We start from the raw sequence: 14931 nt of genomic DNA, 5'->3' as shown, positions 1-14931 counted from the left end.
TCATGCAGTACACATTTCAGAACATATCTTTATATAGATAAGTGAATGGATAATTCATGTTAAGCGTTTTAAAGGTGAGATTGACCCAAAGCTTCTTTATAAGGAAAATTCTAACTTTTCTTTTAAGAGTTTCTGTGCACAGGTGGATAAGTTGTGCCATCTTATAATAACACTGGAACAGGTTAATTTTAATAAAGGAGTTTGAACTCTGACAGACCCACTTTGGGTTTCCATTCGAATCTCTATTTATTAACCCACACCGGAGAGTCAGTTAATTACGACACAGTGATTCTGCAGAACAGAGTGAAACTTCCCCTGTGGGTTTCTGAGGCTGCAAATCTTGATGGAAACAAAGTCTCATCTCTTTTCTTGCTGAGTGGCTGGCGGCCTTAAATAGCTGTTCTTGTAGTTCGTAGTCAAACACATAGCCTATTATACCATCAGACCCCTTGTTTATTGTACAATAGCTCATATTTTTGGCCCCCTTTGAAGATAACACATCGGAACTCCCTGCTATTCAATTCCCGATGAGCGTGAAGTGACACCTGGAGAAAATCCCAAGTTCATGAAATTTGAACTTTTCAAATATGTCTATGGAGCAAAGGACACAGTGTGAAGTGTAACGATTTAGTACAACACAAACTACTTTAAATAAAGTCGGTGTAAACTTCCTCTATCTCAGGCTAGCTAACATTACATCAAAATATCCGGAATGTTTATGGGTGAACAGAGTGAAAAGTAGCATGTGGCATATGTTCTGCATCTCAGAAACTAGAGTGGATAGGGGAAAGGTGGTGCCATGTGTTAAAATCAGCATTTGAAATAGACCCAGAAGCAAATCAAACATTTGAGACATTATTTCTGGCCGGGCAATTGCTTTGTATACAAGAGGCACGACATATACCTGTTGTGTGCGGAGGAAACCTTTGCATTTTCTCAGTCCAGTTATGTCTATTACATCTGTGTTTCTCTTTTTTTTTCTTTAAAACTTTATTTCCAAGCTATTCACCTCTCTGTTCATAAGGTGTACGGTTAATGTTCTGTGCCAGGTACAGGCCTGCCCATTGCTGGCAATGGACTTTGAGAAAACCCATTTCCTGGCATCCAACAGCTAAATTACTCTTCAAACCATACAGAACTCCCAATACTTGCAAAAGTATTACATGCACTGGTTCCCATCCATTTTAAATCTGGACTCACATTATTCATCTGTATCAGTGGGTGTTAAAATGGAGTCATTTTGACAAAGTGTGATTGTACAAATCAAGATAATCCTGGATAATATTAGACAAGAGTATTTTACAAACACTACATTACCTTGCAATTTGAAACATTACATTTCATATTCATGTAAATTACATTTTAATAACTGAAACGTCACAGAATTTAACAGCAGATAAAGTTTAAAATTTAGTTCTGTACATTAGTGCCAAATACCCTTATTTTTTACAACCTCTAAGGTTCATGTCATGTTCAGCACCAAGAAAGATCTGCAAAACGGTCTAACTAGTGTTCCTATCCATCTCGCGATAGTTTGGGTTATTTTGGTCTTTTTTCTGGAGATCAAAATATTTGATAAATTCTACTTCTATACTTTAAAGTAGATATGCTTTCTGGCTCAGCAGATGGTGTAAAAATTTGGGTTGTACTTTATTTTCACCGGACACATATAGACAAAAAGAAAGAACACTTACACTGCCATGACTTTGCGTTGTTAGTCTTGGAAGTTAGATTTATAACACCGAAGCATCGGGGGTCATCTAAGAATGCCCTGTGCCTACACCTTTCTGCTTCACATTAAAAAAAAAAAAAAGTATCTAGAAAAAAGGTTTCAGTTTTCCTTCAAAATAAGGACCAAAGAAGGATGGCGACCACAAACACTTCCTAAGATACGGCTCCAATGAGATCCCCATGGTGTTCTTCGGCCTAGGCCACCTTGGATTGATTTGGACCTTGCTTTCTCTCCCAGAAGACTCTCTGTTCCTAGAGGTCATCTCAATAGCTTTCGGTCACTGCTGGGCTAGAGAGAAACCAGCTTTCATTTCCAGAACCAGTGTTATCATCCTAACTCTTGCACCTCCCCTTCAAGGTCTATAAATTTAGAAAAAGTGCAGGTTTTCAGCAGGGCCTGTGCATGCTACCATTTAAGACCACATTCTCCAGGTTAGGGGCATTTTCAATAATCTTACATGTTCAAAGTATTACAAAATTCTTGCATGTTAAAAAAAAATCCCACAATTTTTTTTAAAAATTGGGGACTAACACCTCTGTTTTCTTCTGGCAGAAACACACTATTCAGTACAGCACATTTAAAAGCTAAACTTCATGCATACAAACAGCCAGAGAGGTCTGAAGTTTTACAGATCCCTTGACATCATTTGAGTACATTTAGCACTGGCTAAACCACCACCACAAGAATGTTAGCTAAGACCTTCCAAAGACCATGACCCCTTTCCAGGCTCCATGTCAGTTACAAAAAATGTAGGCAACATGAAATCCTTTACAATTTTCCCCAGACATCCATTCCCCGAACCGTTTCTGTAGCCCATCCACCCCAACCCATACTGAAGTCTTGCACCTCACAGAAGTATCTTAATGCTCCCATTACTAATGACAGCTGTTGCAGGGAGTCTTGGCACTTTCTTAGCAGGACTTGGAATCTGCTCAGTTGCTGTGCTTGAATGCACAAGTCCTCCTCCTTCCTTCAAAGTGTCGTCGTTTGGTGAGGGGCACCGAGCACAGGTTCTTCAGTGCAGTTCATCCACTCTAACCAGGTACCATGTTCCTTCAACGAGTGAATCGATTGGACCCTGGGGAATATGGCTGACTAAGTGATGAGTGTGCTTTCTGAGCATCATATTTTCAGCAAAGACATCTGGTGCCACACGAGTTCTTGAGTCAAGCCTTGATTTAAGGTCACAGAAACTTGCAGTTCTTTGATCAAGAGCAGACCCTGGTGTAGCATCTTGTGTAACTTTAAGGGAGTACAAGGTGGCATCCAAACTAGAAGCACAGAGAAGACACCAGTCCTTTTGCTGCCAACTGCTGACGTGAGTCCTGTGCTAGAACAGAGGCAGGGGAACCGTAGACTGAAGATGTGCACATATTTCCATTTTGATTTGACACAAGCAAAGATGCCTTCGTTTTCTGATTAAGGAGTTCAGAACTAGCCTTCATAAATGCTTTTTCCACATCTCTATCAAAGTAAGTATCTTCTAATTTAACACCCCCAAAGGCTTCTAGGCCACTATAGAAACTATTTTTATCTCTGTTCTGGTCATTCAGAAAGTCATTCAACAGCATCCTAACTAGAAATTTCTGAACCAGTTTACAATACAGTGAGTGGAAGATCATGAAGCCAAAATCATTCAAAGTGAAATCTTTATCGTTTCCCTCCTTCTGCCCTTGGGCCCCGATCTTTATGAGGTAGATAGAATAGCAGCTAACTAAGGCACTGAGGTAGCACTGCGTGGGGAGCTTGCCATCCACTACAGGATACTCAGAACATCTCAGGCTTGTAAACGCCATAAGCATGCTGCATATGGGTCCCGCGAAGCCCGTGTTCAAAAACTAAAGGAGCGTTTGGCCCAATTAGTTAAACAACAGCTCCCACTCGGCTGGTTGGCCTAGCATTTCCTGTGGCAAATAGAACAATATCCCCTGCAATTACCAGGGCATACCATTCATCCCAGATGCTGGATTCAATCCAGTTAACTGCATTGAACACAGCAGCCGTGTCTCCATAGCATGCATTTGTTGTGTCTATTCCTTCTATATCAGTATTCCCAGACTCCTCAAATAGCGGCATCCAATTAGTCTTCACTGACTTTGATTTGTCGATGATTGTCTCTGTCCCAACATCCAGACACCCAATGCAGTCATAGGAAAGGTCGTTTCTCTCCATAAGATTCTGAACCGCAGTCAAGCAAAGAGAGTTGATATCTTCTCTATCGGTGCAGAAACCAGTGGTATACTTCCCAGCATCTACATCATCATACTTTTCCAGCTCTGATTGATCAACGCATTGAGAAGGAAAGCAGATCTCCAGGGCAACAATCCCCACGTCTATTAGCCAGCGGGCTTCTGCATTCAAAGGAAGTGACCCAGGCATGGCGAAAGAGCTGTGTGAAGGGGATGGAACTGCAGTCTCCAGGTCTCTCTCTCTGTTTCCTCCTGCAGGCACCAAACATGACTGGGAGGTAGCTAAGGAGAGGAAGCTAGCCACAAACCAACAGTACCTACGTCTGAAATTCGAATCAGGGTTTTGAACACTATTAGAACTCCATGCAATCATAGATGTATACATGGTTAGACTCGCTTGAAGAAACATTATGCAGTTCATGACTATATATTCAGAATTATTTGAACAAATGCAGATGATGCAGTTTCATCTCCTCTGAACCTTATGACATTATGTGCAGTCTGTTAACTGAGGGTTCTGCTTGTTCTCCTAACCCTTTAATAGATCCTTCATCCCAAACCAATCCAAACCCACTTCATCTCAAACCAATCCAAACCCACTGAGTCAATTCCAACTTATAGTAGCCCTGTAACACAGAATAGAACCACTTCTTAGGGTTTCCAAGACTGCACTTCTTTATGGGAACAGACTTCATCTGTATCATGTAGAACAGCTGGTGGGTTGAACCACCAACCTTGAAGTTACCAGCCCAATGCTTAACCCACTCCATTCGAAGATGGATAATTAGTAGTTAGACAGGAGCATGACTGAGTCCTGTTTGAAGAGTTGGGATGGATAGGTTATTGATAGTTCCACTCAGAGAAGGCATGTGACCCTCTCCTTAGGTATGCTTGCTTAGGTCAATTGCTTCCTTTCTATTTCCCTGGAAGAGGTCATGAAACAACTGAATTCATATTCTTTTTTTAATTTTCTGCCTTGTCATATTGAGTAGTCTCAGCCTATCTACCAATACCCAAGACAGAGCTTATATCTAGAAGTGGCATAAAACAAACCACAGCCAGATATCTGTGCTCCAGTGTTCATCGCAGCACAGTTCACAATTGCTATATGTTGGAAACAATCTAAATTTCCATCAATGGATGAATGGATTGAAAAAAATGTGGTACCACTTACTCAATGCAAGAACACATTGTTCTATTAAATTGGCATTCCAAGATGCACACCTTCCTGACACGATTCCTGAAGAAAAATGTGTGCATGAGCAGGTGTGGTGAAGAAAGCTGATGGTGCCCGGCTATCAAAAGATGTGGTATTTGAGATCTTAAAGGCTTGAGAATAAACAAGTGCCCATCTGGCTGAGAAGCAGCAAAGCCCATATGGAAGAAGCACAGCAGCCTGTGTGAACATGAGGTGTAGAAGGGACCAGTTATCAGACTTCAAAGAACTAAAAATCATATCAGTGGGTGCCCACCTTCCTGATACGATCACTGAAGACAAACGTGTGCTCAGAAGCAACAAAGCCCACATGGAAGAAGCACACCAGCCTGTGTGACCACGAAGTGTCGAAGGGATCAGGTATCAAGCATCAAAGAACAAAAAATCATATCATTGTAAATGTGGGTGAGGGCAGAGTGGAGACTCAAAGCCCATCAGTAGGCAACTGGACACCCCCTTAGTGAAGGGTTGTGGAGAAGAGATGAGCCAGTCAGGGTGCAGGTTACCAACGATGAAACATATAACTTTTCTCTAGTTCTTAAATGCTTCCCCCCCCCCCCCCCACTATCATGATCCCGATTCTACCTTACAAATCTGACTAGACCAGAGGATATACATTCATACAGATAGCTACTGGAAACACAGGAATCCAGGACAGATGACTCCCTCAGGACCAGTGGTGAGAGTGTCGATGCCTGGAGGGTGGAGGGAATGTGGGGTAGAAAGGGGAACCGATTACAAGAATCTACATATGGCCTCCTCGCTGGGTGATGGACAGCAGAGAAGAGGGTGGGGGGAGATGTCAAACAGTGTAAAATATGACAAAATAATAATAATAATGAATTATGAAGGGTTCATGAGGGAGTGGGGAGTGAGGAGGGAGGGGGAAAGTGAACAGCCGATATTAAGGGCTCAAGTGGAAGGCAAATGTTTTGAGAATGATGATGGCACAAATGTACATATGTGCTTCACACAATGGATGGATTTATGGATTGTGATAAGAATTGTACGAGCCCCCAACAAAAGGATTTAAAAAAAGTGGTACATACATACATGGAGTACTACACATCCCTAAAAAGCAGCAATGGACGCATGAAGCACATGACCCCTCAGGAAGAACTGGAGAAATTATGCTAAGCAAAGTAAGCCAAGCACAAAAGGACAAGTACAACATGAGTCCATTGAGGTAAGCTTAAAAATGCAAAAGGGGTATAGGGGGAAAGCTACTGTATACATACATTCCTGGGGTGAGGTCCAGGTACAAATGGCAGGGGCCAAACCCAATCCAGAGATACATATGGCAGCCAACTAAAAAGAAGGGGAAAATAAAGAGAAAAAAAAAGACATAGGTAGTGGAGGAACAAGGCATGAACCCACCCAAGGGAAGGGTATTGTTTATATCTCCACAGGAGAGGGAGAGAGGGACCAGGCTCAACCCGGTGTGCCAAGACTACAACATACGGTCGAGAAGCAGGGAACCAATAGAGAGGTCTGTGGGGCCAGTCCCAATCCTAACTACTGGACACCCACTCCTCCCCCCAGAAGAATTCACTTCAGAGGAGAGCACTGAAGCTACAGCTCAGGAAAAGCGACACATCTGATCAGAGCACACAGGAGCAAATGAAGAGGGAATGAGAGAGAGTGGAACACATCCTGGCCCACCAAGCCTCAAGGACGATATTCCTGTTCAGAGGATTCAATGCACAGAAAGGACCATAGGGCCAGCCCGCCATGAGACAAGGTATCCCTCTCTGACTCATAGTGCTATGATGGACAACACTGGAGGCGCAGCACAGGAATTGTGCCTGATCTGACCCCGTCACTCTAGGGTGGAACGCTAAGGGTGTGCAACAGAGCAGCCAAGGGAGCAAAGCAATTAAGTCCCCAGGGAATACCAAAAATAGACTTTGGGTCAGGGTGTGGCACCTTATCAGATTCGACTGGAAAACACTCCTAAAAGTCAACAAACAGACCTGGAACTATTTATAGACTTTTTTTTTTGATGTTGGGTTTTGTTGTTGTTTTGTTTATCTGTTTTCTTTTGTTGGTTGGTTTTGCTCTGTCCTGATTTTGTGCTTATTATTGTCTCTGCATGTCTATCTATATAGGCAGGATAAACAATCCAAAGGAGACTACAATGGGACCAATGGTTCTGGAGGGACACAGGAGATGGGGAGGAGGGGGAAAGGAAAGGGGGGATGCCAACAAACCCAGGGACAAGGGAACAACAAGTGATTTACATTCAATATTGAGGAGGGCATAGCATGCCTGGGATGGCTTGATCAAGGGCAATGTAACTGAGAGGAATGACTGAAACCCCGAATGAAGGGTGAACATGATAATGGGACAAGAGGAAAGTAAAGGGAAAGAGAGGAAAGAACTAGGAGGCAAATGGGCATTTATAGAGGTCTAAATACAGGCATGTACATATGTAAATATATTTATATATAATGATAGGGAACTCAATCCTTGTACATATATTTATATGTTAAGTATTAAGGTAGCAGATGGACATTGGGCCTCTACTCAAGTACTCCTTTAATGCAAGAAAACTTTGTTCTAATAACCTGGCATTCCGTGATGCTCAGGCTCCCAACAAGATCGCTGATGACAAAATGAGAGCATCAGGAATTGTGGTGAAGAAAGCTGATGGTGCCCAGCGATCAAAAGCTATAGCATCTGGGGCCTTAAAGGCTTGAGGACAAACAAGTGGCCATCTAGCTGAGAAGCAACAAAGTCCACATGGAAGAAGCACACCAGCCTGCATGATCATGAGGTGTTGATGGGATCAGGCATCTAAGACCCAGAACAAAAAAATCATATCAATGTGAATGAGGGGGAGTTCAGAGTGAAGACCCAAAGTCCATCTGTAGCCAATTGGACATCTCCTTGCAAAAGGTTCACAAGGAAGAGATGAGCAAGTCAGAGTGTAGTATAGCACTGATGGAACATTTGACTTTCCTCTAGTTCTTAAATGCTCCCCCCTCTCCAACTATCATGACCCCAATTCTACGTTACAAATCTGGCTAGACCAGAGCATGTACATGGGTACAGATAAGAGCTGGAAACACAGGGAATCCAGGACAGATAACCCCTCAGGACCAATATTGAGAGTAGCAATACCAGGAGGGGAAGGGTTAGGTGGGAAGAAAAAGGGGGAACTAATCACAATGATCTACATATAACCCCCTCCCAGGAGGACAGATAACAGAAAAGTGGGTGAAGGGAGACATCAGTCAGTGTAAGACATGAAAAAAAAAATTTATAAATTATCAAGGGTTCATGAGGTAGGGAGGTTGGGGGAGAGAGGGGAAAAAATGAGAAGCCGATACCAAGGGCTCATGTAGAAAGAAAATGCTTTGAAAATGATTATGGCAACAAATGTACAAATGTGCTTGACACAATGGATTTTGATAAGAGTTGTATGAATCCCCAACAAAATTAATTTTTTAAAAAGCTGTAAGAGCCCCCAATAAAATGATTTAAAATAAAATAGACTCAGCTCTCACCAAAAAGCTCTTCTTTGGCAGTGGAAAATATTGGTTCATTTATTAGTAAATTAATACGATTCCTTATGAGATTACTCTTCTTTTCCTAGAGTTTCCTGGGAATTTTCTAATAAGGAAGAATGAACAATAATTCAAGACTTGATTACTGCTCAGATTATAATACTTTTAGGATAAAATCAACCATCCCACACCTTGCTTGTGTGGCTTATTATTGCCTACTTTAAAACGGAAATCACCTTGACTTGTCAATTTCTTGATTCGATTCTATTCCAAGCTCTGCCAATCACTCCTTCCATAACATTGACCTTTATGTTACTCACTTATAAAATATAGAAGTTAAGCTAAATCATTTCAAGTTTCCTTCTAATCTTTAACATTCTCTGATACTGAAAATGTTATGTGAATTCAGAGTTCACATAACTTTTTAACTCTTTCCTCTGAATTTCCATCTGAATCTTAATTTCTTATTCTCTCACACACAACTGCCCACACCCTTAAATATTGGTGAATTATGTAGAAATGTGCAAGAACGGAGAGAAATTGGCATACACAAAAATATTCACGACTAAATGGAAGACAGACTTAGTGTAAAACCAGTTTTACTCTATCTGTATTTTGAGCTCTGGTGGCACAGTTGTTAAATCACTTTCCTGCTAACACAAAGGGTGTCTTTAAACCTTCAAGGCACTCTGGTGGGGAAAGATATGGCATTCTGCTTCTGTAAAGACTGAAACCTTAAAAGCCCTATGGGCTAGTGCTTCTCTATCCTACAGTGCTGCTTTGAGTCAACATTGACTGGTCCACTGTGGGTTGGGTTTGGTATTTTAAAAACAGCTTCAAGCCAAATCTCTGTTCTCAGAGGAAGCAGATCAAACAGCGTGTATTCTCCCTCATTTATATCTTTTTCACAGAGCCCTGGGTATCACATTTTTAAAACGTGCGAGTCGTGTTGTATTCTGAAAAGAGCTTCATGTTTCTGTGCATAATATAATTAAACAGAAATTTCACATTGATGACTTCATCTGGGCCACCGCTCTCTGAAGAAGTTCAGAAAGAAGGATTTATTCAGGAGGGCTGTGGGGATGATAATAACTGATAAAAATAATGGTCCGCTTTGGAGATGGCGATCACTCACTCACAAAAGGCAGCTTCTGAGTCCAAGTTGCTTAGAAACCCAGGCCAAATGGACAGAAGCAAAACCAGATGATGGAGACAAGGAGCGCAAGATCCGAAATCCACATTTTTATTATCACAGACTGAATACCTTATTCCCCTACCCAATACTTACATATTGAAGAAGAAAGCTTTGGCTTGTCATCCAGGCCATTCCAACTCATCACCGCCCTATGCGACAGGGCAGAGGACCCCCTGTGGTTTCCTGCGACAGTAACTCTGTACAGAAATAGAAAGAAAGCCCGGTCTTTTCCTGCGGAGGCTGGAGGTCTCCAACTGCTGACCGTGTGATTAGCAGCCCAACAGGTAACCACTATGCTGCCAGGACTCCTCTTCTTAGAGCCTTTCAAAAAAAATTACCATTTGGGCTGTTCTGCCACTTCGTGACACCGTGGGATAGAGTAGAACCATTCCATAGGAAGTCCAAGCGGGAAGCTCCCTTGAAGCAGCTGGTAGGCTCTGGCTGCTAAGTTTTTGTCCAGCCAGGAAGTTCTTAATCACTAACCCCTCAAGGCTAGCACTTGTGAAATAACAGAGCAACAAAAGGAAAAATGGAAAATTGTCCCCTGCTAAGGTTTTGGCCTAAAATCCTGGATGCCCTTTATCTCTTTAAAATCTTTTTTTTATCTATGTAGTACAGATCTTATTTTACAGAACAAATAAATTACAAGTGGAGGAAGTTAAGTAGCATACTGCCAAGTTCTGAAATTAAGGGCCAGAAATGAGCATCTTTTAGTTGTCTCTTAATATCTTGCTACAATTCCTCAACATTGGAGGTATACTTTACTGGGCATAGGCACCGTGTTTCCTCCTAGGATATGATGAGTTTGATTCTAATAGCTTTCTTTTTTTTTTTTTTATCGTTTCTTTCTTTTTTTTTTTCTTTTCTTTACTGAACTATGATTCTAATAGCTTTCATTGGGGAAAAAAAATACCCTCATATAAACTAAAAACAGAGGCACCAGACAACAGATTTTGTTGTCGTTCAGTTCTAGAGAGCTCAGGGATAGAAGTGGTCATACTGTTTATACAGATATGCAATATTTGCCTCGCGTCTTTGGGAAATCTGCCATGACAAACTCTTATCTGATTTCAGTTCATCTCTCCTGACTTCTTAGTGCTTGGTTTGTTTCTTTCTGGAACGAGTCATGTGGAAGAGCCAGGAAGAACAGTGAGAAGCAGTGGAGAAGGAGCCACACGCATCACCAACTTTTCTCTCCTAATCCCAGAGGAGGGTCTATTTCAGGCATTGTGCATGGTGTCAGCTAATGAGATCAGTAAGCTCTTATACAAAACTACCACTTCGATTCTCACTTTGAGTTTATTTCCCAATCCCAATTATGATGGAGAATTACCGAGAGAGTGGAATGCACATTTTTCACAGCTTTTTTCTTGGCATTTTGTGTCACAATTCCTTGGCGCTCTGATAATGCTGCAGGTCTCATAAGCAGAGGCAAATAAGTCCCCTCTTTTCTATACTATCTTTTAGCTTTGGCATAGAAAAGTGTCTGGGGAATATAGAGATAGTGTTTTTCTTCTAAGCAAAGGCAACCACGCTTACTGTGGAGAAAAGAAAATGCCACACTCTGGCGCATGCGTACAGTCGCTTAGAAAAGACTGAAGTTTCCTGAGTCCAAGCTCCTCTTTGTTAAACCAACATTCTCAGGGTGCATGGGTCCATTAAGGTCCATTTGCTTTGCCCCCGCAGCTGTTGGAACAGAGGGAAATGAAACAAATAGGTTTATGAGCACAGTGCTTGCTATGCCATGAGTAATTACATAAGTTGTTTACCTTTGATCCTAGGATTCTGGTTTATCTTTTCTTCTGTAAGCATACATAAAAGTGCTAGGAAATTATAGCAGGCTAAATTATTTGTCTTGGATTATTCGCAATTCTTTACTGGTAGTGATGAGTATTAATGGGAGAAAGACGGGCTTCCCACTCCAGTAAATAGTTACACTCTCAGAAACTCACAGGGGCAGTTCTACTCTGTCCTACAGGGTCATTATGAGTCAGCATCTGCTCAATGACAGTGAATTTGAACTTTTTGGATGAGAATTAAATGTTGACAGAGAAACTATTGAAAAATATCTCACTATTCTTATATTCTCATTCACTCTAATAAACCAAGAGACCAGACTCATAAAGACTGTAGGTCTTTATCAGCTTTCAGAATATGTCTTTGAGAAACGAAAGTTCATATGAAGCGCCTTCTATTGTAATTATTCTGCTTGGTCATGAAAGCACTGTGTATTAAAAGGGGAAATAGAACTATGCACATTAAAAAAACACATAGAAGTAAAAATGTAAGCAAATTAAAGAAATTCTCTACATTTTATCTATAGCTCAGTTTTATCTATTGCATTGTATGCATGTACTAATGTTTGTTAAACTAAACTAAACTAAGCTAAACTAAACATCTGCCTATCTCTCCTTAATAAAATAAGCACACAATTCCCCTGGCCAGTACCAAATTAAACATTGACAGAATTTTTCAACTTGACTGGAGGGAAAAACAGAACACATTCTGGATAGATAGAGATAAGGAGAGGGAGACTCATGCAATACTGTAGCAGGCCTGTGAAAGGCTAGGAAAACATAATTCTGAGGAAGGGTTTCCAGCACAAATATCAACAGAATAATCAAATTTTCCCAAAGAATATGAAACTTCTCTGAACCATTCTTATCAGTTAATAACAGGAGAAAGAGGGCAATGACACAAATAAGCCCTATCTACATAAGCACAGGTATACCTACATATAGTCATATTTGCAGAATGAAACCTGACCATGATGTATCATGGCCTGTAGTTGTGACTGATAAGCAAGGTGTTCAACCAAGGAAGCTTCCAACAACTTTGCTTGAGGTTTGCCTTTCCTTGTTTTTTCAGCATTGTTCTTGCAAATCTGAACCTGTGTTATGAGTCTGGCACCTGAACCAGAAAATACTCCTTCTCCAACATCCAGTTGATACACCCCAAATTAGATTACCTCTACAATAGCCCATTAAGACCCTTTATTTATCTTAGGATGTATGGTAAGGGATCCACTTGATTTCAGCTGCTGTTTACTGTTATGCATTGCATTTTATTTTCATCATGATTTTTAATATGCTTATAAACGGTCTTTATACTGCATCTCTAGCCTACGTTTATAATGTCATTAAAATATAATTTTAAACACAGAAATGCATATATCACAAATAAAACATATGCAATTTGTACAAATGTGTTAAATAAAAATGTCTACTTACATCAAATGGTCAAGAAAATAATACACCTATTTTCCCTGCAGACTAACATGTGCTTGACCCAAGCCATAGTATTTCCAGTCACCTTACATGGATGTGACAGCTAGCTAATTACTGAGAGAGGCCAAAGAATAGTTGATGCTTTTGAATATTGGTATCAGTAAAGAATATTGAAAGTACCATGGGCTGCCAGAAAAACAAACAGATCTGTTTCGGAGGAAATACAGCCAGAATGAAACTTAGAAGAGAGTAGGACAACATTTGATCTCCTGTACTTTAAACATGTTATTACAAGACACCAGTCCCTGGAAAAGGTCATCATGCTTTGTTCATGTGAATGCTCACTGAAAAGAGAAAAACCTTCAACGAGATAGATTGACACTGACTGCCATGGACTCAGCATCGCCTAACAATGACAACAACATTGTCCAGAGGCCTCTTTCGTGTGTTTTCTCAATCAGTACCCCTCGGTCCTTCCAAAAGTAGAAAATGTCTTGATTTCTGTGGAACTTGACATGAAACTAAGCAGCTCGCATACTTTTGCATCGTGTATATTTTATGTGTTTGCTCTCTCTGAATTATGTTTGTTTCAGTTTCAGTTTTTGTTTCAGTTATGTTCATTTAACACACACATACATAGACATACACGTTATAGGACACACACCACTCCACTTCAAACCATACCACCCCATACCCTACCCCACCCCTCAAAACATTTTATTTATCCATTTAACTCTTTCATTGCTGAATTATTTCCAGTATTTGGATATTATGATGCTATGAATATGTTTTTGCATGTCCTTGGGGTACATATGTAAACCATTCTATTAACTCTTGGAAGCTGCTACGTAATATATATATATATTCTGGGATACATCTCAGGCTGGTAATACAAATAAACAATTTTCTAAAGAATTTGTATTCATTGTAATCCTATCAATTGTATATGAGGTTTCACCTCTTGGCTAACACTCAGTATTGTTAATAGTTCTTAATTCTCTGTTTTCTGAGTAGTATCACATTGTAAGGGGAGCCCTGGTAGCATAGTGGTTACTCACTGGGGTGCTATCGACAGTTCAAAACTACTACCTGCTCTGCTGGAGCAAAATGAGGCTTTCTATGCTTGTAAAGAGTTACAGTCTCAGAAACCCCCAGGGCAGTTCTCCCCTGCTCTATCTACAGTGTTGCCATGAGTCAGAGTTGACTCAATGGCAATGAATTTGATTTGTTTTATCACATTGCAATGATAATTACATTATCTAATATGATTCATCACATTTTTGTATGCTTTACAAATCCTCCTGTTTGGGGTGCCTGCTCATGACTTTGCCATTGAAAAATGAGCTATCTTTTCTTACTGGTTTCTAATATTTCTAACTCTACTTTTAAGTTCTTTGATATAAGAATACAAAGAAATGTGAATACTTTTTGCTATTCTGTGTCTTGTCTTTGTATTCTTGTAAGAGTACCTTTTGATGAGTAGAAATTTATAATTAATATGGAGAAATTTATTAATATATTCCTGTGGTTAATTAATAGTTTTTGAAGTCTTGACTTTTGGAGATTTTTGCCTAGCACAGTGTTATGAAGGTATCTTCCTATTTAACCTTCTAGAAATCTTAATTATTATAAATTTATACTTTATTTTGCAAATAAGGCCTGAAAGTACTTTATCTTTGCATTTTTAAAAAAGGAGTTATTCTAGTATTGGCTTATTGTATTTCACTCTATTTAAATATAATTTATCAAATTACACACACATTACTGAATTTTTTATTAACATTGCATTCAAACTATAGATCAATTGTAAAGCATGGAATCTTTTAATGCATGCATGTGTGGAGTATATTTTTTCATTTATTA

General features: G+C 40.2%; 1 pseudogene; it reads right to left on the bottom strand.

Moving 5' to 3' along the window:
• Positions 1-2579: 2579 nt before the first annotated feature.
• Positions 2580-4177, bottom strand: LOC101641321 (annotated as a pseudogene).
• Positions 4178-14931: the final 10754 nt, after the last annotated feature.

This window comes from Echinops telfairi, unplaced genomic scaffold (genome assembly GCF_000313985.2).
Source record: "Echinops telfairi isolate 266 unplaced genomic scaffold, ASM31398v2 ScPeMD7_5868;HRSCAF=6743_1, whole genome shotgun sequence".
NCBI classification, from domain to species: domain Eukaryota; kingdom Metazoa; phylum Chordata; class Mammalia; order Afrosoricida; family Tenrecidae; genus Echinops; species Echinops telfairi.
The sequence above is the reverse complement of the archived record's forward strand: the minus strand, read 5'-3'. Positions and strand labels throughout refer to the sequence as shown.